The sequence below is a fragment of the Trichosurus vulpecula genome, chromosome X, assembly GCF_011100635.1.
Source record: "Trichosurus vulpecula isolate mTriVul1 chromosome X, mTriVul1.pri, whole genome shotgun sequence".
Classification (NCBI taxonomy): Eukaryota; Metazoa; Chordata; class Mammalia; order Diprotodontia; family Phalangeridae; genus Trichosurus; species Trichosurus vulpecula.
Genome location: NC_050582.1, coordinates 33,924,603 through 33,950,185, shown reverse-complemented (window position 1 = coordinate 33,950,185; position 25,583 = coordinate 33,924,603).

The window sequence follows — 25,583 nt, the reverse complement described above, 5'->3', positions numbered from 1 at the left end:
ACCAGCTACAGAAAGTGGAATTTTTCTGGCAACAGAAAGATATATGTTTATACAAAGTACATATAGATAGAGATAGAGATATACAAACATATGCACATAGATGCTTGTATTATGAAGCCCTTTATAACATATACACACATCTCTGTCTGTATTTAATCTTCCACACTGTGTCCCTCACCTACTTGTACCCTAGGCAGCTGCTTAGAGTGTCTACCCTTCGTCCCACCCCTGGCTGACCTCCGTCTGGAAGGCTAGAATTCTGCCAATGAAGAGTAGTTCTATTGCTAACAGCTACAAGGGATGGGATTAACACCTCTATTACAGAAGACATAACTGCACTAATGAGATCCCATGAGCCATGGGCCCAACAACAAACATGGGTGAGATGGGTAATACTTGACCACAGGGTTTGAGGGAATGAGCAGAGCCTGGGGTCATCAACAGCTTCCATGACATCTCCCTTCCACATACCTAAGAAGTACCAGATCGGAGAGGCTCAGAAATACCACCCCTCACCCCCACCTCCATTTAAAGCCTGAGAAAAATTTAGAGAAAGGGCTACACAGGGGAGACGTTGTGCAAAAATCAGTGCCACTCTGAAGGAGGGAACCACAGTAGGGGAATTCAAGCTCAGAAAAGGCTGCTTTCTGCAGGAAGGGGGGGCCTTTGTAATGTTGACTCCATGGCCAAGTAGTGGGGAGTCTGCTTGAGTACACCTGGCAGAAAGCTCATCTTAAATTAACACTTTGGGCAAGCTTGGGGGAGGAGGGACAGGTAGGAATCTCTTCTGCTCGCCTTTTCTCCTTCCAAAGCCTTGGCTTTTAATGAATCTATACGGATCTTACTTTCCTTAACACAAGAATACTTCAGTAAAGCTCTTTAACTGGTAGAATTGGAACACAGCATTCAGACCATTCAGAAAGGGGGGAAATCTATGTGTTTATATTTGGTTTGCAATTCTGGGAGATGATGGGGTCTAACAGCTGCAGATCTCTCCGGAATTTCAGCAGTTGTTTTAACAGGGCCACTCTGCCTGGATTAAAGCAACGGCAACAAAAGCAAATCAAATCACTGGGATCTTTCTCAGCTATGAGGGGCTAGCGATTTTTGTGCCCCCTCCCAATCTCCAGCAAGCATTGGGACTTAAGAGGCCAGTGCTGAGTGGAACATCTAAACTCTGATCCCCCTGTTCACAGAACACCAGTTAGTCTCACTCTTGATCAGGCTTGACTCCCTTACTTAATGGACTAAAATAGACTGAGGCTAGTTACATTTGAAAGTGCCTCAGATATACTTCACATACTAGTCTACATAATGCCTTTTCAGTGCCAGAAAGCTATCTATGCAGGGGTAAGGAAAAGTAGGTTTTTGGTTACTGTTTTATTTTTGACTCTGGAAATGTCCTTTGAGGCTGCCATGTGGATCCTTCATCAATATATGACCAAGCAGTACTGGACCTAGCTGGGCTTTACCACATTATTAAAGTCCCCCAGAAAGTTAACACAAAGGAAAGGAGAAAGGAAAGGGCAAGGGGAAGGGGAAGGAGAAGGGGAAGGGGAAGGGAGAAATGAAAAGGGGAAAGCAGGAAAAGGAAAGGGGAAAGGAGAAAGGGGAAAGAGCAAAGAGGAAGGAGTAAAGGAAAAAGGCAAAAGAGGTAAGGGAAAAGTGGTAAAGGGGAAAGGGGAAACAGGCAAAGGTGAAAAGGGAAGAGAGCAAGGGGCAAAGGAGGAAGGGGAAAGGGCAAAGAAGGAAAGGGAAAGGGCATAGGGAGAAGAGCAAAGGGGAAAGGTCAAAGAGGAAAAGGTAAAGTGGAAAGGGCATAGGGGGAAGAACAAAGGGGAAAGGGCAACGGTGTAAGGGGAAAGGGCATGGGGGAACAGCAAAGGGGAAAGGGAAAAGAGGAAAAGGCAAAGGGGTAAGGGATAAAGGGGAAACAGGCAAAGGTGAAAAGGGAAGAGAGCAAGGGGCAAAGGAGGAAGGGGAAAGGGCAAAGAAGGAAAGGGAAAGGGCATAAGGAGAAGAGCAAAGGGGAAAGGTCAAAGAGGAAAAGGTAAAGTGGAAAGGGCATAGGGGGAAGAACAAAGGGGAAAGGGCAATGGGGTAAGGGATAAAGGGGAAAGGGCAAAGGGAAAAGAGGAAAGAGCAAAGGGGAAAGTGGAAAGAGCAAAGGGGGAAAGGGCAAAGGTGTAAGGGGAAAGGGCATAGGGGGAAGAGCAAAGGGGAAAGGGAAAAGAGGAAAAGGCAAAGGGATAAGGGATAAAGGGGAAAGGGCAAAGGAGAAAGAGGAAAGGGATAAAGGGGAAAGGGCAAAGGAGAAAGAGGAAAGGGGTAAGGGGAAAGGGCAAAGGGCAACAGTGAAAGGGGAAAAGCCAAAAGTGAAAGGGGAAAGGGCAAAGGGAAAGGGGAAAGGGCAAAGGGCAATGGGGGTAAATGCAAAGGGGAAAGGTCAGGTAGGGCATGGGGGTAGGGCAAAGGGGTAAGGGCAAAAGGGAATGGGCACAGGGGAAAGGCAAAGTTTAAAGGGGGGAAAGGGGAAAAGGGGAAAGGGGAAGGACCCACTTCCCCAGGAAGCATCCATTTGCTGCAAGGCAGAATTCACCTGTCTGCCCATCACTGATGGTTAAACTGCACTTGCCTTCATTCCTTAAGTAGTCAGTGTGTTTCCATATCCAAAAAGTATACAGGCAGATCCCTTTCCAAAGCCACAATTCAACAAAAGAGTGAGAGAATCACAGACTCAGCCTCAATGCTATCTCTTCTCCCTTGCCCTACTCATATGTAAATGTATGAAGGTCATCAGTTAATTTAGGGGCAAAGAAATGTGAAATTATTAGCACAAGTGTTAAATGCTCATGATTGTGGAAATCACTATGGTTTTTCCCCCTTTACATTGTTATTTTCCATTTCAGAGGGAGCTGATGGAACCCTGGTCATCATAAATAAGCTAATAGTATGAGATATGAAATGTGGTTCATATAGAATCAGCCTAAGGAGGAAGGTGAGCAAGAGCTGCACTTTCCAAAATTATGACAGCCCACTGGGCAGAGATTCTTCACCTACAAACCTCACTCAAGAAGAATTCCTCACGCTTAAAAAAATAAAAGATGAATAAATGAAGGGAGAGGACTAGAGGCAAGGGCCCAATGATGATCCAAGGGAAATCTCACTTAAAGGTTGGTGGCATTTATATATGTGTTGAGTAGGCATAGAGATAGCAGATACAAGGCTGAGTTCAGAATCAGGAAAATCAAGATTAAAATCCCTCTGACATTTATTATCTGTGTGACTCTAGATAAGACACTTGACCTTTCTATTTCTCTAGCACCTGCTAAGGATATAGCTATTAAGTCACTGATGGGTTAACTGTGATAGTGGAGGGAGTTTTCACACTGTGAGTTCCCTGGGCTGAATGAATCACAGATTTTTTTTAAATTGTCATTCTTTTTTTTTAAATCATTTATTTTTAGTTTTCAACATTGACTTTTATAAGATTTTGAGATCTATATTTTCCCCCTTTCCCAAGATAGTATGCAATCTGAATCACAGATCTTTGAAAAGAAGAAGTTGGGAGAGGGGCCAGATAGAACACTGGACAGAAAATCAGGAAACCTAGATTCTAGATTTGATTAGATAAAGCTTTCAGGGCTTACTCTGTACTAGGCACAGTACTAAGCACTGGGAATACAAATGCAAACAGACATTCCCTGTTTTCCAGAGAGGGAAGGCAACACCCAAGGAACTGAAAGGGAGGGATGAAGCACTTACACATAGGAAGGTAGGGAAATAGTGTAGAGAGTCAGGAGCTACGTCAGGTGACAGGTAAGCATGACTAGCATGAAACCTAGCTATGGAGGTTCCTCAAATGGAGATTCCAAGGAGAAACTCACCAAACAGAGGAAGAAGCTGCAGGGATGGAGGCATCTCCAAAGTGAGAAAGCTGGTGGGGAGCAGGTGGAAAAGTATTCTGGAGAGACAGGAAATGTCCCATTAGAAGAGAATTTGGCCCAGGATCAATCACTTCCTGGCTGTGAAAGGCTTTGCATAAATCATGGCCACTCTCAAAATATGTCTACTTTTCTGTATGTAGGATGGAGCAAAGCCTGGGAACATGGATGATAGCCCCATAGAAATGGAACTTCAGGGTTCGAGCCTTGTATATCTACCTACGACTCCTCTACTCACTAGTGGAAAGAGTAATGATTAGATGTTGCTTGCTTGCAGGAGAGGGGGAGAGAGGGGGAGAGGGAGAGAGAGAGAGAGGGGGGAGAGAGAGAGAGAGAGAGAGAGAGAGAGAGAGAGATAGATTGGTGGAGGAGGGAAAGAGGGAGGAAGAGAAGGAGAGGGAAAGGGAGAGGGAAAAAACAGCAGTGAGCAGGGAGAGAGCGGGGGAGAGAGGGGGGAGGGGGAGAGACAGAGAGAGACAGAGACAGAGAGACAGATGACAGAGATACTGAGACTGTGACTGGCTTTGGGAAGTAGAAAACAGATAGAGGAACTGGTATATCAACCGATCCCTGATATCCATCTTGCTCCCTAAGAGACATTAGAGAATTTCCCTTGAGATTAGGGACATTTAAGAACAAGGTGCCTTTCTTGGAATGACAGAGCTATAAGATAGCAAACAAGAATGCAGATGAATCTAAGAATGAAATAATTTCCCCTGAACTAGCAATTTCCCTTAGCCTAGGCAGTTAGGCAGAATATTGGGTAGAGAGTCAGAGTTGGAGTGAGAAGTCCTGAGTTCAAACCCTGCCCTGGTATATTTACTAGTTGTGTGACCCTGGGCAAGTCACTTGACCTATACCTATTTCAATTTTTTCACCTGCAAAATTGGATTGATAGTATCACCTACCTCCCAGGTTTGCTGTGAGGATCAAGTGAGACATTTGTAAAGGGCTTTGAAGATCTTAAGACACGGAATAAATGCTATTAACATTATCATTATTATTTAGGGAAGCAAAGAGATATAATTCTAATCAAGGAGCCTATTTCTGAGAAGAGCAGATCAGTTACCCTACTGGTCCCTTCTCCAGCTCCCTTCTAGGCAGGGATCAGTTTCCCTTAAAAAGTAGGTGAAATTCCAGACATATCTATTTCTGCCTGCCTGCAAAGCACATTTAGACAACCCATATGTATATATATAACCTAGGTGGACAACAAGAAAAGTAATAATAAGTTATAATAATAAAGGCAGTGATTTGGAACCAGGGAGGGGAGTGGAGAGTGACACCTCCCCTTGGCTCTACCTTTGTTTGTTCTTTGCTCCTATCCCTTCCCTTTAAAAATATTGTTATCTCTTAGCTTTATATCCCTTTTTAAAAATATATCCCTCCCCACTCTCCTACTATGCAGCCATTCCTTGTAACAAAGAAGAAAAAAAGAAAGAGAAGAAACAATCTGACAGGATAAATAATATTCTACACCTACAGTCTACCCCACCTCTGAAAAGAAGGAAGGGGAGCATACCTTCTCAACTGGAGGGAAAGGTTTCTCATGAAAATTAACACAGTTTCCCATTTATAGCTTTCTTTTTTTGTCTTCTCCATTTAGATTATAGTTGTCATATAGACTATTTTTTATGGTTCTGCCTACTTTGCTCTGCATCAATTCATACGTCATCTTTTGCTTCTCTGGAATCTTCATATTCTTTAGTTCCCAAGGTATAATAGTATTCTATTACATTCAGAGACCACAATTTGTTTCGTGTCTCCTCAAGCAACGATAACTACCTTACTTTGTTTTCTTTTTTCTAACACAAAAGTGCTACTGTGAATGATTTGGTGTATATGGAATGTTACTTTTTATTTTTTTAACCTCTTAGGTTATAAGCTTAATAGTAGGATCTCTAGGTCAAAGGGAATGGACATTTTAATCAGTCTTTTTCAGTAAAATTCCAAGGGCTTTACAGAATGGATGGACCAATTGAGAGTTCCATCAACAGGGTATTAATGTGCCTTCGTTCGGCAGCCTTTCCAACATGAATTATTCTCAACTCTCATGATCTTTGCCAATTTGCTAGGTATAAGACAACACTTCAGAGCTGTATTGATTTGTGTTTTTGTTATCATTATTATCCATTTGGAGCAATCTTTCACCTGGTTGTTAATGCCTTGCAATTCTTCATATGAAGACTCTTTGTTCATATCCTTGGACCACTTTGATCATTGAAAATTTGCCAGTGCTCTTAAATATTTCTGTTAATTATGTATATTGATGTAAAGATTTTCTCCAATCAACAGCTTACTTTCTAATCTTAGCAGCACCGATGTTTTTTCATGTAGATGTTTTTTCAATTTCACGTAATAAAAATGATCTTTTTTATCTTTTGTGATTTCTTCTCTCCCTTGTTTGGTTAAAAACTCTTTCTCAAGCCACAGCTGTGAAAGGTATATGACTTATTATTTTTTATGATGTGACCTTTTATATTTATGTCATGTATCCATTTTGGTCGTATTGTAGTAAGTAGTGTAAAAAGTCAGTATGTCAGTCTAAACCGAATTTCTGCCAAAATGCTTGACGATTTTTTTCTAGAAGGTCTTGTCAAACAAGGGGTTCCTCCTTGAGGCAATTTATGTTGTCAGGTTTATCCAACATTGGATTACTTTGGGTTACCGTTTCTGATTCTCCCTTATTGACTCTGTTCTGCTGATATATTTTAGTATTTGCCAACCAGTATGAGATGATCACTGTTTTATAGTATAGTCTATAATCAGGAAATGCTGTTCCTCTTTCACGCTCCTTTTTTCCCATAATGTCTTCTGAGAGTCAGCTTTCTGCCAAATAATTTTTGTTATTATTTTGTCTAGTTCTATAAAGTATATCCTTGGTGATTTGCAACCTCTGGAATAATTCTAAAGTGGTATAAGATGTCAATCAGAAATAAATCAATAGCTATAAGGAATTTTCTACCGTAAGTCAGTAAACTGTCTAGTACATCAGACTGCTATTTAGGCCCAGACATAAAAAGCAAAAGGATAGATGTAATTTCTATCAGCACTGCTTAACTGGATCATTCTTCTGTGTTCCAAAACTTTTTGATTCCTATAGGCAAAGATACTCTTTTTGTAAAGAAAAAGAGAACCACACCCATGACTCTGACAAGAGAGACCAAGAAGGTCATCTGAGAAGGTTCCCTAGTTTCATACTGAGTTCATGAAGGGCTTGACTCCCTAAAACTTAAGCCTCTGGGCTTGAAGTTAAAAGAGGGATGAGAGCACATACTCTTCTTCTTTTGGAAAACCTCTAGCTATAGCCAGAAATGAGAAATAGAGAGAGAGGCAGCACCACCATTTTGCAGAGGAGCCATGCTTGGCAATAACCATAAGGCCAGATTAGCACTGTTCAGAAATGAAAAGACCAGTGGGATACCACCTCACAGAAACTAAATGGCCTGTGAGACCATCAGGAAGCAGGCCCAGCAGGAATAATATAATGATATCATCACAAGAAATTAATAGCCCTATAGCGTGGGAGGCATGAGTTGTCCCTCCATACGCGCATCCTCTTCTACACATGTGCCCTCACCACATGTGTTCTACACATACATGCTTTTCTATGAATGTGCCTTAGTCACATACATCCATTACAAGTGGGCCTTTCATATACGTTCCCTGGGAATATCCACTGTTACCCAGTGATACATGATTGTGGAAGAGTATGCTGGAGGTGTCCAAAGGAAATGTTAAACTGCTATGTTTCTTAGTACACTGTTTCATTAAATGCTTCTGTTTTCAGCAACATTAGAGGGTTGAACTAGTTATACTCTAAGTTCTCTGTTAACCCTCAAAATCTGTGATTCAAAAAGAAAATCATACTATTTCAGTTTTCAAAGTATTCCATCCAACATTTGGAGAGTCCCTGCTACGAGCATGTTCTGTGCTAGGTACGGGAGTATAAAATTTAGGAAAAGACAAAGCTCAATCTCAAAGACTTTATAGTAATGATGACGATGATGATGATAGCATTTAGCAATTTTATAGCATTTGAAAGTTTGAAAAACACTTTACAAATATCTAATTTGATCCTGAAAAAAACCCTGGCAGGTGGGTGCTACTGTCATCTTTGTTTCATAGGTAAAGAAGCTGAGGCAAACAAAAGTTAAGTGATGTGCCCAGGTCACACCCAGGAAGTATCTGAAGCCATATCCGAACTCAGGTTTTCCTAATTCCAAGTCCAGCACTCCATTTACTGTATTACCTTGATACGTATAGCAGTATAGAAGATGAGATATATATGAATCATAGAAAATCCAACGACAGTTGTCAAGGAAGGAAGGCAATCTCCCTGCTGGGGGATCAGGGAAGGTGAACCCTGAATTCTGGAAATGAAACCACACAGGATCTTCAACCCTCAGTGATATTGATGGTGATATAATCAATGGCTACATTTTCTCTCTCTGAAATACCAGAACATTTGAAACTGGAAGAGACACCCACACAAGATGCCATCTAATCCAAACCCCTCTTTTTCAGACACGAAAAATGAATTAAAGATCCAGAGTGGGAAAGAGCTTAGCCGAAGGATTCCAAAGTGAGTTAAGAGTACAGCCAGAACTAGAATCAGGTCTACTTTCTCCAAAATCAAGCAAACAATCAGGAAGTCATTTATTTTGGCCAGGGAGTCCTTGGTTTGAGTTTGGTCAGGTTGAGCAAGGCTAATTATTATCTCTTCTTATCTTTAAGACCTCTGGCCCGAGCAATGCCAAAAGTACAACACTAGCCTCCATGATTTGCTTTCCATCAAGAGATGTGAAGGATGAAACTCTCCCTCCAAATCAGCAGCAGAAGTAATGACTTCTTTCAATGTGAATGAGAATGGAGGTTTTTCCAGATGCTTCCATGAACCACTGCAAATAGGGATTTGTACCATCTGTACAATGCAGCTGTGTCAAGGGCAGTGCATCTGAAGAAGAGTATTTGATTTAGTTTTTTTTTTGTTTGTTTGCTTTAAGCTACTTGCACTTTACCAAGGCCCTGTTTGCAGTCATCCAGTACCAATCTCATTATAAAGGAGATGGCTTGGAGGTCTAAGCATAAGCTTCAGATTCCTTCCACTCCTAGAAACCACAAAGCTTTACTTATCCCAAAAGAACTAGCTTAGGCAAAACTTCACCCTGCCATTGTATTGAAAATAAATAGACTACCACTTATGGTTTACATTTTTCTAGAGGTCTATTCCTATATGACCTCCTTACTACCCTTCCATCAACCCTGGCCAGAAACTAAAGCCTCTATCACAAATGAAAACTCAGCACCCGGGGTATTCATTCTATAGGGACCATTTATCTCATCAGAATTCCTAAAGGAGTTTGGAGGCTGGTGTCATGGGTGAAATTTAACAAAAAGGTAAACTGAAGCAATTCTCCAAGCAAGATAAGAGTTTATTAATAGAGTGCTGAACCTATTGATAAAGTATGGGTCAATGGCACTGCCTCTGGCCAAAGACAAATCCTACAATTCCTTACAAAATAAACTTGACCTTCTTAGCACTCTGCCCTCTTCTCCATCCTCTCACTAAATGTCATCCCTCCCAAACTTCTGTCTTCTTCATCTGGTCATCTAATGTGACCACAACCCCTTTCTCTATTATCATTTATCTCCTCTCTCACTTTTTTCCATGTTCAGCTAACCTTAAATCTTTCTAAGCTCAATGAAGCCCTGCTTACTTCTCCATGATACCCCTTTCACATTGCTCTATGGAACACTTATCCTACTATGCAACAACTCACCCGTATCCTCTCTCTATTCCTCCTACTTTCTCTCCTTAACTGAAATCAGGCTTCTCTGTGATGACACTTCTTTCCTCTCAACCTTCCTCAGTAGAGTCTGCTCCTTCTCCCATCCCCATTCACTCAAGGACGCAGAGCAGGAGTGTGTTGGCTTATTCCCTAGTCCTCACTAGTGGGTCTCTACAATCATTCAGCCATACTCATACATCAGCCACATTTTTCAAATCTACCCTACCCTCTGATATCACTCTTAATATGTCTATCTTGCTCGTGTTGCCTGACCTCCAGGACATTCTCCTATCTTTTATAATGATGTTAGCATGTGGATCACAGTCCTTCCCACCTTATCTCCTGCCATCGGTCTTGGAACTCCAATATCCATGGTGATGACCTTCCTCATGGTTTAGCACCATTTGATAGCACAGCAACACACTTTTCCAAACCTAAGATTAGAACGCAGTCTAACAAGGGATATTTATTTTGCAAGGCCACATTAAAAAGTACATCTTCCTTTCTTGAAGTTTGCACTGCACTAGAAATCCTGAATACATAGTTGCTGTGTCTTTCATTGGGTCTGATTTTCATGCTTTCTCAAAGAGGGGAAGACAATAAGGAAACTAAAGGGAAGGGGAATCACTGATGATATTTCTTTAACTAAAACCCTCCCCCAAAATGAAAATAAATAAAAAGAATCAACACCTACTGGCCAATACCCGTCCTTGCTATCCTTGCTTTCTCATCTTCATAATATCTTTACAAGGAATGTTCAATACACCCCTCAAAACATATTTTTTATGACAACAGGAATCTTTTCTAGGTGATTTTCTATAGAGGACTACCTCTTTACACTCCCACATCAAACTGAGAGATGTATTGAATATAATATCCCACTGTGTTTACTGATTTCCACAAGTTGACTCAAGAGGAAAAAAACTGAATTTTGAAGGCTCTTGTCAAAGAATCTGTCACATGGTTCAGAAATAATACACTGACTCTCAACTCTTAGAATAGGAATTAAGAACCTGAGAAACTTTTTCTCCCTTCCTAACACGTCATACACATCTCCAAAGATAGTTTTATGGGAACAACATTGAAGATGTCAAATAATATACCCACCCAAGACCGATAGGCCTACAAAGAAAACTTTGTTCGGTGATCCACAGAGCTTTGGCATCAATCAAGGTATTAAACAAGGAAACATATTAGCAAAGATGTTTTCCTTTTTCACAGAAAATGTCTTCTGTAAGGACTGAATAGAAGAAGGAATTCCTATACCTGACAGGTTTCTCCAAATCTTCCTATTCCTAGATGGCATCTGTTACAGACATAGGTTCAGCTTGGGAGCCATTACATCTTTCTAGGTCCAGGGAATATGCTCGGTACTTGAGCCCAGCAAGGGGAAAACACACTGTAGCATAAAAACCACTCTAACTGGTCTGACTTTGAGTCAAGCTTCTTCTACAAGGGATTATTTTCCTGAAGGCCTTTTTTAAGCCACAACCTCACCATCAGGGGATGGGTTTTGGTGCTCTACCAGCAGTTCTGATTTGGAAAAAGCAAACTGCCAGTAGTGATTGTCGTTTCTCTTGGGGGATTCAGGATATCCCATGTGCCATTGGAACTACGTGAAAGAGCTCTGCCTGCTTAGCGCCATATAGAGACTACTATTTCTCTCCCTGCAAAAATCCTTCAACAGACTCCACATCAGCAAACCAAGCACAATCATGTTCCACTGGGACAGACTATGGGCACCCTTTGAATCCAGTAAGTATCAAGACAACACTGAACTAGCTGTATGGAATCTGAGAACATTAACCAGTTTGCACAGCATAAACTAGAGGAACATGAAAGAAATTAGTTGAAATATCCTCACTGGAAAAAAAACAAATTGGGTTAAAAACACATATTACCCAAGTGATATATAATGTAAAGGCAGTCCATGAAGCTAATTCATGAACAATACAAATCCAAGAAAGATTTATTAAATGCCTACTACAGAAAAGACACTGTGCTGGGCTCAACAGGTACATCTTGCTACAAATGCACAATGAGGTGGGGCTGGAATTGAATACAAATAAATTGGGCTAAATAAGAGTTTTTGAAGTTATACAATTTCCCCCCACCCCCAAAAAGAAAAGAGTACATTTCTTGGTATGGAAAATTAAATGGGGAAAATCACCAAGAGAAGATAACCCCTGAGTCTTCAAGGACCTATCTATGTGAGTGTTGCCTCAATCGATGTAGATCTTAGCTCCTCCGTAACCAAATTAGTAGAAGCTCTCTGTAAGTAGCTGTGGCCAAAATATCCACCCCATTCCAGGCAGCCTGGTGATAGGCCTCTCTAAAGAGGGGATAAAAAGGGAAACAAAGATTGCCAGCAGATAATGAGAATGGGGAAACATACGTGGCAACAGCAGTCTCCAGACTTTTTTTCCTGGGTACAATCAGATGCACTGCCAAAAAGTCACAGGTGCACTCCACATGAGATAATGATAGAATGCAAAGTAAAGAGATTTGTAGCCAAAGTGGTTTTCCCCAACTGTGCAGCGATGCACCTCATACAAGAAATTCAGAAAATGCTGGCGGATTTACAAGAGTGAATATCAATATACCTCCAAGCTTAGATGAGAGAAGAGGATGGATTAAAAACACTGAAGACCTCCAGGCAATGGGGAAAGCCTTGCTTAATTTTTTTTAAAAATGTAATTACTGTTCTTGCATGTGGTATAACTCTAAGTTCCTATGACTGATCTATTTAACACATACCTCGGAAATTCTCTGTTCAAATAAGTTGTGTCACCTTCAAAGCAAGCCACTTAATAGGCTATATAGATATAGATATATATATATACATACTCACTAAACTGAGAAGAGTGTGCAAAGATGGCCAACCAGCTGGAGCTGGACAGCATTTTATCACATGATCCAAAATTGCCAATAAAGATTTTTGGCTTTACATTAAACTGGTCAGTTTTAGTTATGATAAACCCAATCACCGGCTTTATATTAAGCTAGCAATTTTTTTTACAATTTAGTATCCAGTTGGGACATCATCAAGAAGGAATAGAACTTCTACCATGGTCCTTATTTTTACCAACAGGAAGGGCCTGGTTGCTGAGAGGGAGGACCACATACTCAGGATGCTCTGAGAGAGCAGGTTTCAAAGCTATCAGAGAAAGAATAGGTCACACGTCTGGAACAAAAAATTCTACAAGTAAAGGTAGCCCAAGAGGGAAAAGAGTCCTCGAGAATGAAATTCTGAAGACACTAAAAGAAACAAAGCTGAATGACAAGGAAAGGGGGAGTCAGGTAGAGCAATGATGTCAAATTCAAATAGAAACAGAGGCCACTAATCCGTAAAAAAGGATCCCTGGGGGCCGAATATGACTTAGTTTCAAAACGTCACATTACATGTGTTTTACTGTACTTTTACTTATTTTGTTTAAAATTTTCCAATGACATTTTAATCTGGTTCAGGTTGCACTGGGTAGTGTTGCAGGTAGGATGTTTGACACTTCTGATGTGAACATATGTGAACAGATGCATAGGAAAATCAAAAATCAAAATAAAACTCTGAAAGTCAGGCACCGGTATCAAGGGAAAGTAATGGCAGGTCAGGTAAAATTGACAAGTATTTACTAAGCACTTACTAGGTGCCAGGCACTGTACTAAGCAGCAGGAATATAAAAACAAGTGCCCTCAGAGAGCTTCCATTCTTTTTGAGGAAGACAATACATAAAGGGAGCTGAAAGGGAAAGCGAAGAGATACCAGCACGGTAGGGGACAACTGTTACAAAATTGGAACAGTCAGGAGTGGGGCCAGGAGAGGAAAGAAGCTCAAAGCCCTTTGAAAACAGTGTGAGGCATGTTAATGCTTAGAATGAGATGGTGCTGGTAAGGAAAGCTATGGACAATAAAAAAGGTTGTGGCTATACTGGAGAAAAAGGATGAACAAAGAAGAGATGGGACCACTGCTCAAGGTGGATGGAATGATGATAAATGAGATGGAGGGAAGGCAATGCTTTTCAACATTTTACTTCTGCTTTCTCTGCCAAGCAATAGGATCTTGGGACTGGAAAGGATAGCATAAATATGGCTAATAGGAAGAGTTGAAAGCCAAGATAAGCATGGAGATAATAAGAGAGTATATTATAGTCTTTGATGAATTCAAATAAGCAGACCCAGAAGAGTATCCCAAAACAATGAAAGAACTGATGGACCTGACTGCTGAGTCACTGTCTCTGAAGGATTATAGACAATGGAAGAGACACCACCGTCTTCAGAAGTGCCATATGTTGGCCTTTTTTTGCTTCTGTTTTGTTTTTCAAAAGAAAGAAGAGGGCAGAGGCTATATAAAACTGTAAAATAATGATTTGGAATTTGATTCTTGGCAAAATTTTACAAAAGAAACACAGTGATAGCAATTGGCTACCCATCCTTGTCTGCCAATCTGGACAGATTGTTTTCTCAGCCCTCCCACAATTCTCCATGGAAGGGATTCACCCAGTATATTAGTGAAAGTCATCTCTTTCTCCTGTGACAATGCCAAGAAACACTTCGGCTGTCCACGTGTCATCATTTACTGTATGACCAGTTTATCCCCTTTATGAAATATACATTTCCCTAATGATATATATTTCCTCCTGTCCATCAAACTTCTTCATTGTTTGTATTTTCAGCCAATTCACTCCTACCATGCCCCATTCCGTGGTCCACTGCATGATATTCACTTTCTGTTATTTGGAGATTGATGTATTATTCCATATCTTACAGTCACACTATCTATCGTTCTACATGTTAGAATACTGGCATTGAAAACAACAGGGCTTTGTTTCTGAGAAAAGTTTGGGTCATTAAAAAATTTTTTCTATTTCCCAAAGGTAAGCCAACTTGCTCTCCTCATTAGAGTAGGGAACTTCCAGCAAGGAAATTATTATTACCAATGCAGACAGAGAAGTGTGCCTTACCTAAAGTCACACAACCATTATGTAAGGCTTCAGTTTTACTAAATGAAGGAGTTGGGCTCGTTGACCCTGAAAGGCCCTTCTAGCCCTAAATCTTTGATCTCATAATCCTATCTGTCAAAAGTGGGACTTGAAACCCAGTATTTCTGCCTCTGTGGTCAACTACATTACACTATATAGCTTCCATGTACCTAGTTTTTGCTTGCTGGGATAAATGCTTGTTGGGTTGAATTGAATTGAAAAATGGCCTGCCTGCAGTGTTGCGAAGCTGAAAGAAATAAACCCACATATTGCTGGGCACTAAGAATTTAGTGCTACGACCTCTCTGAGCAGAAATTCACTTTCATCTTTCTCTTTGCTTTCTCAAAACCCATGATATTAAAACTTTGCTTGTCTTACTTACAGAAAACGTGAATAATAACAGTCAGCAACTTAAGAGTGAATTTTGTGTTCAAAATTGAAAGCCAATAACTCCAGAGTTTACATAATATACTGCATTCTATTGTAAAAGGAAAAAAAACCTAACATTTTTTATTAAATCCCTAGAAAGCAACTCTAGGTAACAATTTCTTTTACATTTTTCCTATAATATACATGACTAAAACAAATTGGCTCTCTTGTCAAAGCCATAAAATGGGGCTTGTTCATCAGATATTAATAATGTACTTTTTTGCAGGATAGAACCATCTGCTCATAGAAAAAAGAAAAGAAAGGGAATCCATGAACTGCTGAAAGATTCTGTACTCCCAATACAATTCACCTGGGTCCTGTGGAGATTAGAGCATGGCTTTTGAAAATAGTCAATGAAAAGGACTAGTTTGGGTTCCAAAATCTAAAATTATTTTCTTCCAATTGAAAGGCACAGCTATGTTTGTTTCAGGGGAGCCAAGGGAAGTGTGGGTGAAAAGGGCAAAAGTGAGGAGGAGAGAATGATAAAGGTTGAAAGGGATGGAGAAAAAGAGAGATGGTGAGAAAAGGTTCAAGCCTGGCACCCATTTGGTGCAAGGTACATGAGAGCAATTTGATGACTCTTCCCACTAAAGAGCTGCCAAAAGGAAATGTGTCTCAATTAAAGCAAGAAAAATACCGGGTTGGACATAAGTAACAACGCCTTGATGTTTCAGGGTCAGAGCATAATGAAGTGATTTCACTTTTTAAAGAGGAACCTTATGATGTAGGAGACAGGAGGTGAGCCTTAGAGTCAGAAATCCCAGAGCCTGTGTGAAACTTTGGGCAATTCACTTAACTCCTCAATGTCTCTCTAAGACTGCAATTCGCCAAGGAGCTGTAGACATGCACGCATTTGCAGCTCCGAAGTTTTGGAAAGGTGGGGGCATTCTCAGTTTTACTATTAGTGTTATCAGTGAAGCAACATTAACGTTGGGAATTGCAAGGCAGTCTTAGAGCGGACTGACAGAAATTGAATTCTCCCCAAGAGAACGATTGAGATGCTTCATTTACACTTAGTGGACAATGAGATTCACTGAGGTTTGCATCATTAAACATATGTGTTCTTTAAACACTCCAAGACAGTAACTGGCTACACCATCCCTGACCTCAAGAAGCTTTCTATTTGGAAACACACTTGGCATGAATGAACAACTATTTCAGTTCTGCTCCCAATTTGCTTCTAGCTTAAGAAAGACTTACAGACTTTAGCACATCCAAAGGAGTTTTGTCATTGTAGTTTAGTCATTTCAGCCATGTCAGACTCTCTATGACCCCATTTTGGAGGATTCTTGGCAAAGACATTGGAGTGGTTTGCCATTTCCTTCTCCAGCTCATTTTACAGATGAGGAAACTGAGGCAAACAGCTGAAGTGACTTGCCCAGGGTCGCACAGCTGTTGTTGTTGTTCATCCTTTGTTTTCAAAAGGGGACCAATGACATCATGGGGTGACATCTTGACTTGCTTATGAACTGGATTTCAGTGAGGCAGAGTTGCACAAAGTCATCAGCCTCATTCCCTCTTCCAGACTCATTGAAGTCCAGTGGCAAGACAAAAGTCAAGACGACTGGCAATGGCCAGGTGCAGTGGATGGCGTTGGCACTTTTGTGTCTGACCAAGCCCTGAGCACTCCATAACACCTGTTTCGGCCACCTTCACGGACATTGGAACGAATTGTTCTCATCCACCCACTCCACCGTGGAAAGTCTTTATACACTTGGAATAGACATCTCCCTAACTCGCCAACAGATTTGAGACCTGTCAGTTACTCTCAACCCAGTTTAGCCCATCTCCTGCTGCTTATGCCATAGATTCTTGGAGCCACAGTTAAGAGTTGAGTGGAGGTGGACTGGAGGAGCAGCCCTGAAAAGCGCATGGCAAGCCCTTGCACTAGAGGTTCTAGTCTTCCCTGGACATCCCTTAACACACCTAATAAGTGTCTGAGGCCAGATTTGAACTCATAAATATAACTCTTCCTGAATCCAAGCCTAATGCTCTACCTACTGTGCCAATTAACTGCCCACAGAGCAGTTAGTCAACAAACATTTATTAAGCACCTACTATGTACCAGGCATTATGGTAGCTATTGGACAACCAGGATGACTGGTCCCTCTAGGGTCCACCTATCTTATAAGGCCTAACTCATGTCACAGAAAGATTGGTGGAAGGAACTGGGGGTGTTTAGCTTATAGAAGAGAAGACTAAGGGGAAATGTGTGGAAAGGCTCATGAGAGCTGAGCTCAAGTATTGGAAAGGCTATCATGTAGAAAATTTGGTTTGTTTGTCCTCAGAGAACAGAATCAGGAACAAAGGGTGAAAATTTAAGCTTGACATCATGAAATACCTCCTAATAATGAAAACTGTCTTAAAAGTACAATTAGCTCCATTGGGTGATGAATTCCCTTTTCTTGAACCTCCCCAGCCCCGAATTCAGAGCATATGTAGGGGGAATTTTCTTCAGTAATGGATCAGATTTCCAACTCTCCCTTCCAACTCTCAAGGTCTGTGATTCTGTGGACATAGTGTGAATCTGTCCTAAGGCATTTGGAGTCAGAAAATTAGGAGATGAATAAACTGGGGTGAAGAGCACAAAGGTTGTGGAAGAACTACTGAACCTTGTGGTTGCCCACTCAGCAAACAGTGCTGGATAACCTACAAAGCAAAGGAGCAAGGTGCCTAAGAAAGGATTTTGGCACTTTTAGTAGAAGAGACCACATCTACACTTGCTTCCTTTGGGGCACAGATAATATTGTGCTCCCCCAATAGCCTAATCTGCTGCACAAACATCATCCCATCTCAGGAAGTGCCATTAGTATGTATCACAGAGGCTAATGCTTCTACTACCCAGATTGTTGTTGGTCCTTCATTCTTGAAGGTCTCCAGTGACATCAGGAGGGTGATTTGCAAGTGAACTGGATTTTTAAAATTATTTAGTATTTTATTTTGCCCCAGTTACATGTGAAAACAATTTTTACATTCTTTTTAAAACTTTGAGTTGCCAATTCTCTCCCTTCCTCCCTCCCGACCCCCTATTGAAAAGGCAAGCAATTTGATATATGTTATATACATGTTGGCATGCACAGCATTTCCATATTAGTCATGTTGTGAAAGAACATATAGATCAAAAATAAGCCTCAAGAAAAATAAAGGAAGTATGCTACAATCTGTATTCATACTCCATCAGTTCTTTCTCTGGGAATGGATAGCATTTTATCTCATAAGTCCTTCAGAGTTGTCTTGGATCACTGTATTGCTGAGCATAGCTGTCATTAACAGCTGTTAATCTTACAATATTGCTGTTACTTTGTACACAATACATTTTACTTTGCATCAGCTCATGTAAGTCTTTCCAGGCTTTTTTGAGAGCATTCTGCTCACCATTTCTTATAGCACAATAGTATTCCATCATGATCACATAACACAATTTGTTCAGCCATTCCCCTAGTGATGGCCATCCCCCTGATTTCCAATTCATTGCCACCAGAAAAGGGCTGCTATAAATATTTTTGCACATATAGGCCCTTTCCTTTTTGGTTTTTCCCTCTTTCTGGATACAGACTCAGTGATAGTATTACTAGGTCCAAGGGGATGCATGGTTTTATACTCCATTGGGAGTAGTTCCAAATTGCTCTACAGAATGTTTGAATCAGTTCACATCACCAACAGAGCATTAATGTCTCATTTTTCCCACATCTGCTCCAACATTTGTCACTTTCCTTTTCCGTCCTGTATATACTCCTTCTAACTGCCCTAATAATGAGTTCTTATGAGTTACAACTATCATGTTCCCATGTAGAATTATAAACAGTTTAACCTTATTAAGTGGCTTGTGATTTTCCTTTCCTGTTTACTTTTTTATGCTTCTCGTGAGTCTTGTATTTGAAAGTCAATTTTTCGATTCAGCTCCAGTTTTTGGAAAGTCCTTTATTTCCTTCAATGTCCCCCTAAAGGTTTTTACTCAGTTTGCCAGGTAGGTGATTCTTGGTTGTAATACTAGGTCCTTTGTTCTCCAGAATATCATATTGGAAGCCCTCTGATCCTTTAATGTAGAAGCTGCTAAATCTTTGGTTATCCTGACTGTGGCTCCACCACACTTGAATTTTTCTTTCTGGTGGCTTGCAATATTTTCTCCTTGCCCTGGGAGCTCTGGAATTTGGCTAGAATATTCCTGGCAGTTTTCATTTTGGGATCTCTTTCAGGAGATGATCGGTGGATCTTTTCAATATCTATTTTACCCTCTGAGAACATCAGGGCACTCTTCCTTGATAATTTCTTGAAAGATAATGTCTAGGCGCTTTTTTTGATCATGGCTTTCAGGTAGTCCGATAATTTTAAAATTATCTTTCCTTGATCTATTTTCCAGTTCAGTTGTTTTTCCAATGAGATATTTCACACTGTCTTCTATTTTTTAATCCTTTTGGATTTGTTTGTTTCTTGATATCTTATAAAGTCTTTAGCTTCCATTTGCTCAGTTCTGTTTTTTAAGGACTTATTTTCTTCAGTGAGCTTTTGTACCTCCTTTTTCATTTGGCCAGTTCTACTTTTCAAGAAGTTTATTTTTTTTCTTCAGCGAATTTTTGTGCCTCTTTTTCCATTTGGCCAATTCTGATTTTTAAGGAATTCTTCTCCTCATTGGATTTTTGTACCTCTTTTACCATTTGGCCTAGTCTGTTTCTAAGGTGTTTTTATGTCTCCTTTACCAAGCTGTTTCATGATTTTCTTACATCACTCTCAATTCTCTTCCCAGTTTTTCTTCTACCTCTCTTACTTGATTTTCAAAATCCTTTTTTCGGCTCTTCCATGGCCTAAGACCAATTCATGTTTTTCTTGGAGGCCTTGATATAGGAGCCTTGACTTTGTTATCTTCTTCTGAATGTCTGTTTTGATCTTCCTTGTCACCACAGTAACTTTCTATGGCCAGAATATTTTTCTGTTCTTTGCTCATTTTCCCAGCCTATTTCTTGACTTTAACACCTTTGTTAAAGTAGGGCTCTGCTTCCAGGGTGTAAGGTGCACTGTCTCAAGCTTCAGGAGTTTGCAGAGATATTTCTAGGGGCCTGTAAGTTTCCAGTTCTTCCAAGGTGGTGTGATAAAAGGAGAGGCTTGTTTACTACTCTCCTGGCCTGTGCTCTGGTCTGTGAGCAACCACAAGCACTCTTTGCTGCCCTGGAACTATCAGGGGGGTCCCTGCTCCACTGTGAGTACAAGCTTTGGTGTACTAGTTCTCCTCTTCACCCTGATACTGCCACCCAGGATTGTGAACTAGATTCGAGTACGGGCAAAGCAACAGAGTCTTGTCTCAGTGCTACTGAAGAAACCCCTGTAATCTCCTTATGACCAGTTATTTGACCCCCCTTGTCATCTGTGGGCTGAGAGCTCTGGAAGCAGTTGCTGTCACTGCTGACTCAGTGGTTCCCAAGGCCAGCTCCTAGTTTGCTGGGGCCTGGTCTGTGCTGGACTGTGTTCTACTCTCACCCAGGTGCAACAGACCTTTCCTGCTGATCTTCTAAGTTGTCTTTGGCCAGAAAATTATTTTACCCCATCGTTTTGTGGCTTCTGCAGCTCCAGGACCTGTTTTATGGCATTATTTAAAGGTGTTTGGGGAGAGCTCAGGCGAGTCACTGTCTTTTCTCTACCATCTTGGCCAAGTGAATTGGATTTAAGTGAGGCAAGGCTGTGCAAAGTCATCAGCCTCACTCTCCTCCTGAGTCATCTGAGTCCAGTGGCAAAACATATGTCAGGATAGCTGGCAATGGCCTCCTACTACTACCAGGGTTTTGACAGCCTGTTCCTGGGCCAGGGAATGAAAGTCAACTTAGGTTGCAGGATCCAGAGTAGCTCTGCTTTCACAACTCTCATTGTCACTTGTTCCTACTTGGTATAACCTGTATAATAACCAGTTCCATAGGGGCAAGATCTTTGAGTATCAGGCCACAGAGCCAGGGCTATCATGATATTTTCCCCCTTACCTCCCCCACCTCACACATCACCACCATCTCCCCAGGATCTTCTCAAAGCTACTAATGAACTGTTCCTTTCTTCGCACATGCTCTGATTCGCATGCAGATATACTTTATAAGCTCTGAGCACATGAACACTGGGCTCTATACATGCCCCTGCTTATCAACATGAAGAATCTGTTTTCCACCTGGCACTCTGAGATAGCCGCCAAGAAGTGGCATCAACCATGTTCATATATAGAGGCCTGGGGAGGGGACCATTCCCACATTCTGAGCACTAACCCTCAGGTACTTGATCCATTTATGCCCCAACAGAGTGCCGAGCACCAACAACACAATGGTATCCCAGTGATTTCTTTTTGCCAGTGTCTGTTCTAAGCAGGCAGCTTGGTTGAGTTTCCATTAGCACTCCTGTAAGTTTTGATTTTTTTTTTCTCTGTGTACTGGCATCATAACCCTATGGCAAGTTTGTACACATGTTCGTTATATTAGAGCTGATTCATTCCACAGATAATTTTATAGTCAGGATATTTTATTGCATCTTAACCCTTCTCCTAGGAAGGAATGTCAAACATTATAGCTAAATCCACATTAATAATAGTAGTTGAGTATCATTCAGACTATACTTAATGGTTCCTGTGGCTTCTGAGAAGTATCCATCACGGCATAGAACTCCTGTTCTACAGACCCTCACATTCTGTTCCACTCATAGACATCCCATTTACATTAACAATATCTTTATATTAAACAAAAGACATTACTTCTTCCTCCTTTAAGTTAGCATCTCCCAGGTACTGAAAGAAAAAAGCAATCCGAAATGGTTAAGCATCCACCTAGACTGTTAGAGCTAGAAGGAAGCAATTCTCTCATTCTATAGGTGGAGAAACCGAGGCCCCAAGAGAGGAAGTGACTTTCCCAAGGATCTGTCACAGCCTGTTCATGCCTGCTTACCCTGGGTCACTCACTCTGGTCAATCTCCTCTTTCTCCTCTTCCTCCCACTGAAACACGTAATCTTAGGGCCCTGAACTCTGATGGGTGACCTCTCACCTTTTCCTTTTGTCTTGCCCCAAACCAGACCAGTACCCCACTTCCTGACCCTTTCCAACATGTGCCATTATGCAAGTACTCTTCCCCTCCCCTTTTCCAACTTTTCTCTTTTTCCCTTCCCCCCATTAGAGCATACGCCCTTTGAGGGTGGGGACTGGCTTGCTTGGTTGCTTGTATTTGTATCCCTTAGTACAGTGTCTAACACTTAGTAAGCACTTAATAAATCATTCATTCATTCACCTAAAATGCCAAGAGGAATGCATGGCTATTCCTCAGTAGTCAATGCTCTGAGCATATAGCTCATCGTCTACCTTCCCAGGGATACCTGTTGCTGTCATGAGGTGAACTGGAGGAAATAGATAGGTATGGAAAAGATGGAGGTAGGAAAGTTGGGGGGATTTTCACAATGGCACCTGAGCACCTACTATTACAAATATGCTTACCAGTATTTAATTATACTTTCCAGAAGCCTATACCAGATTCTGAAAGAAGGGGTTTGTGAGACTGCCCAGAAACTAGGGACCAGGGAGCAGGAGCGTATTGGGGGATAAAGAGTAGGTATGATTGTATTAGAGACTGGCTAGTCCCAGAGAGTGGCATACAACCCATCTTTTCACCCTCTGATTGGTTGATTACATACTCCTTGGCATCAGATCACAACCTTCTACTCTGGAGACCAGTGTTCTAGACCTTAACAACAGCCTCCATCTTTCCTCCTGCCAATGCAAGCCCTTCAGAGGCAAGCATACAGAATCCAGGTCAGCAAAGCTGAGGCATTTATAATTACCTGGGAAGGTCAGAGCTAAGAATGAAAGTGGAATGGAGTCTGACCCTAGAATGGGTCTGAATTATTTTCCACTTTGCTTTGCCCATAAAGAAAGGGGAAAAAAAATCTTACTAATAACATCTCCTGGCCTTCTAGCATTTAATGGTTTCACCCCTCCCCTTATACTCCCTTAGGGCAGCTTTAAAATAAAAAGGATTTTATTTCCTGATCTAATTTATAGAGACAAAATGAATATTATCTGGTATGTCATTAGCAGTAACACAAATAAAAGAGATCAGACTTGTAATAACCAGGATGTATTTAATGTAATTAAACAGCCAAAATGCATTTCCTTTTCCCTCCTTACATATGCATAAACTTTTCTATTCAGAGCCTTCTGGCATGCAGGCTTCTCTCTTCCCAATACTGCCCCTCCAGCCCTGCTAAAATTCTCTGCCAGGTTTCTAAACAATGGTTGCCTTGAAGGCCCCTGACAGTTGTCTCTACCCAAGAGGAAGACTGAAAGAGGAGATTTTGGGCAGTGTTGCATGGAAGTTTAACACCTGTGTGACCTTGGACAAGTCATGTGAACTCCCTGAGCCTCAGTTTTCTCATCTGTAAAATGACTGGGTTCAAATAAAAGGCCTGAGGTTCCTTTCAGTTTCTGAAACACGATGCTAAAATTCTCAAATCTGAGTTCAAGCCGTACCGTAGAAACTTACTAGCTGCGTGATGCTGTACAAGTCTCTTAACTTCTCTGAGCCTCAGCTTCCTCCTCTGTAAAATGGGAATAAAAACACCTTTAGTACTTAGCGCTGCTGTGAGATTCAAACAAGACACAATAAATACAAGGCACTTGACCAATTTTGAGACACTATTATAAAGAGTGCTTCTTACTGCTACTTTTCTCCAAATACATCCTGAGCTCTCTTAGCTATGGGATTTTGCTAAAATGTCCTCTCTCTTCTTTGCTTGCTACATTCCTACTCATCCTTTAAAATATAACATAAATGTCACCTCCTCCATGAAGCCTTCCCTGATTTTGATAGCAAATGATGACTTGTCCTCTCCAACCTCGCACCCCTGCTTTCTTCGTTTTCCCCTGTGTCTCCATTCTGTACCTTGGTGTCTTTTCACTTCTTGCTCCCAGTGTCTGGAATGCTGTCCTTCCTCACTTCTGTCCCTTGGTTTCCTTGGCTTCCTTCAAGATTCAGCTCAAATTCTACTTTCTAAAAGACAGCTTTCTCCCCACCTGATAACCCTGCCTTTCTCCCCGAAGGAGGAAATTCCTGTAGACACTGTAAATATCTCGTGTGTAAGTAGCTGTTTGCACACCACCTCTTCCATCAGAACACAAACTCTTTGAGGCTAAGCTCACTTTTTACCTTTTTTTGGCATCTATGGCACCTACACAGTGGGTGGCATACAGTAAGTGATTAATAACTGCTTGTTGCTGCTTCTTTACTCCAATCCAGCAGTTGTTTTCCCCCACTGGAACCTCCAGTTAGAAGAAGGGCCCAGACCAGTCATCCCTAATTCTCTGGACTTAATACTGCTACTGCCAGGTCCCTTCTCAGGTACCATCCTCTCTCCCTTGACTTTTCTGTATTGTCTTCCTCTATTGGAATGTTAAATCCTTGAGGGCAGGGACTGTCTTTCTTTTTGCTTGTATGTGTATCTCTACTGTGTATGTCCAGTGCCTGGCCACATAGTAAGAGAGCTTACTAATAAACAGTAATACGATGTATTATGGTTACATTTCAAAATCAAATCCCCTGACAGCCCCTCCTCACTAGACGGAAGAAGTTCCATGAGGGCAGAGAATCCGTCTTGTCTACATACTGCCTAGTGAAGTACTCTGTTCCCAATGGGTAATGTGAATAAATATTGGATGAATTTCAATGACAATTTGCCCTTATGTCACCTGTCCTCTCATAATCCTGTGCTGCTTGGGTTCAGTTCATGACGGCTTTCTGTTGGGTCAGTTGGTTTCCATGCCTTCACTGTACGTGTCCTCGAATATGTTCATTACCTTCCTAGATTAACTCCTAAACCAGCTTTGAAGGATGTCAGTGATCATCCCATTGTATCCCCAAAGGGACTGCTTGTTGCCCCTACGGAGCAAAGGAATGGGAAGGTGAACACATTCCTTGGAAATCCTGGGGGCCTCTTTGGGTTGGGTCTCATTCCTTTTCATATTAGGCAATCAAACTGTTCAAAGCAGATCCATAGACTGTTGTACAGGATGGCTCCTCTCCAGGCCAGAGAATTGGCTGCTCCTGACCTTGAAGCCAAACTCCTGACAAAGGTGGAAATTCTCAGAAAGTATCCACTGAGGCACTGTAATACAAGATAGGATCTTTTCCTGGACAACTGTGATTTTGACAGAATAAATTCAAACCAGGAGAGTTCTCAGAGATCATTCTTTTGTTTGTCAGCTTTGTAAATAAAATTGTATTGATATCTTTTGGATTTTTCATATCACCATAGTCTCCTCCAGTCCCTCTCTCCATACCCCCCCCAGACAGCCACCCTAGATGGTAATTTTTAGACACAAAAAGAAAAAAATCCAGCATAATTATTCAAAAGACAAAATCTGAAAATGTGTGTACTGGGCAGCACTTATGGATTTCCTGCTTCTACAAAGGGATAGAGTTGGAGGATCTTCTCA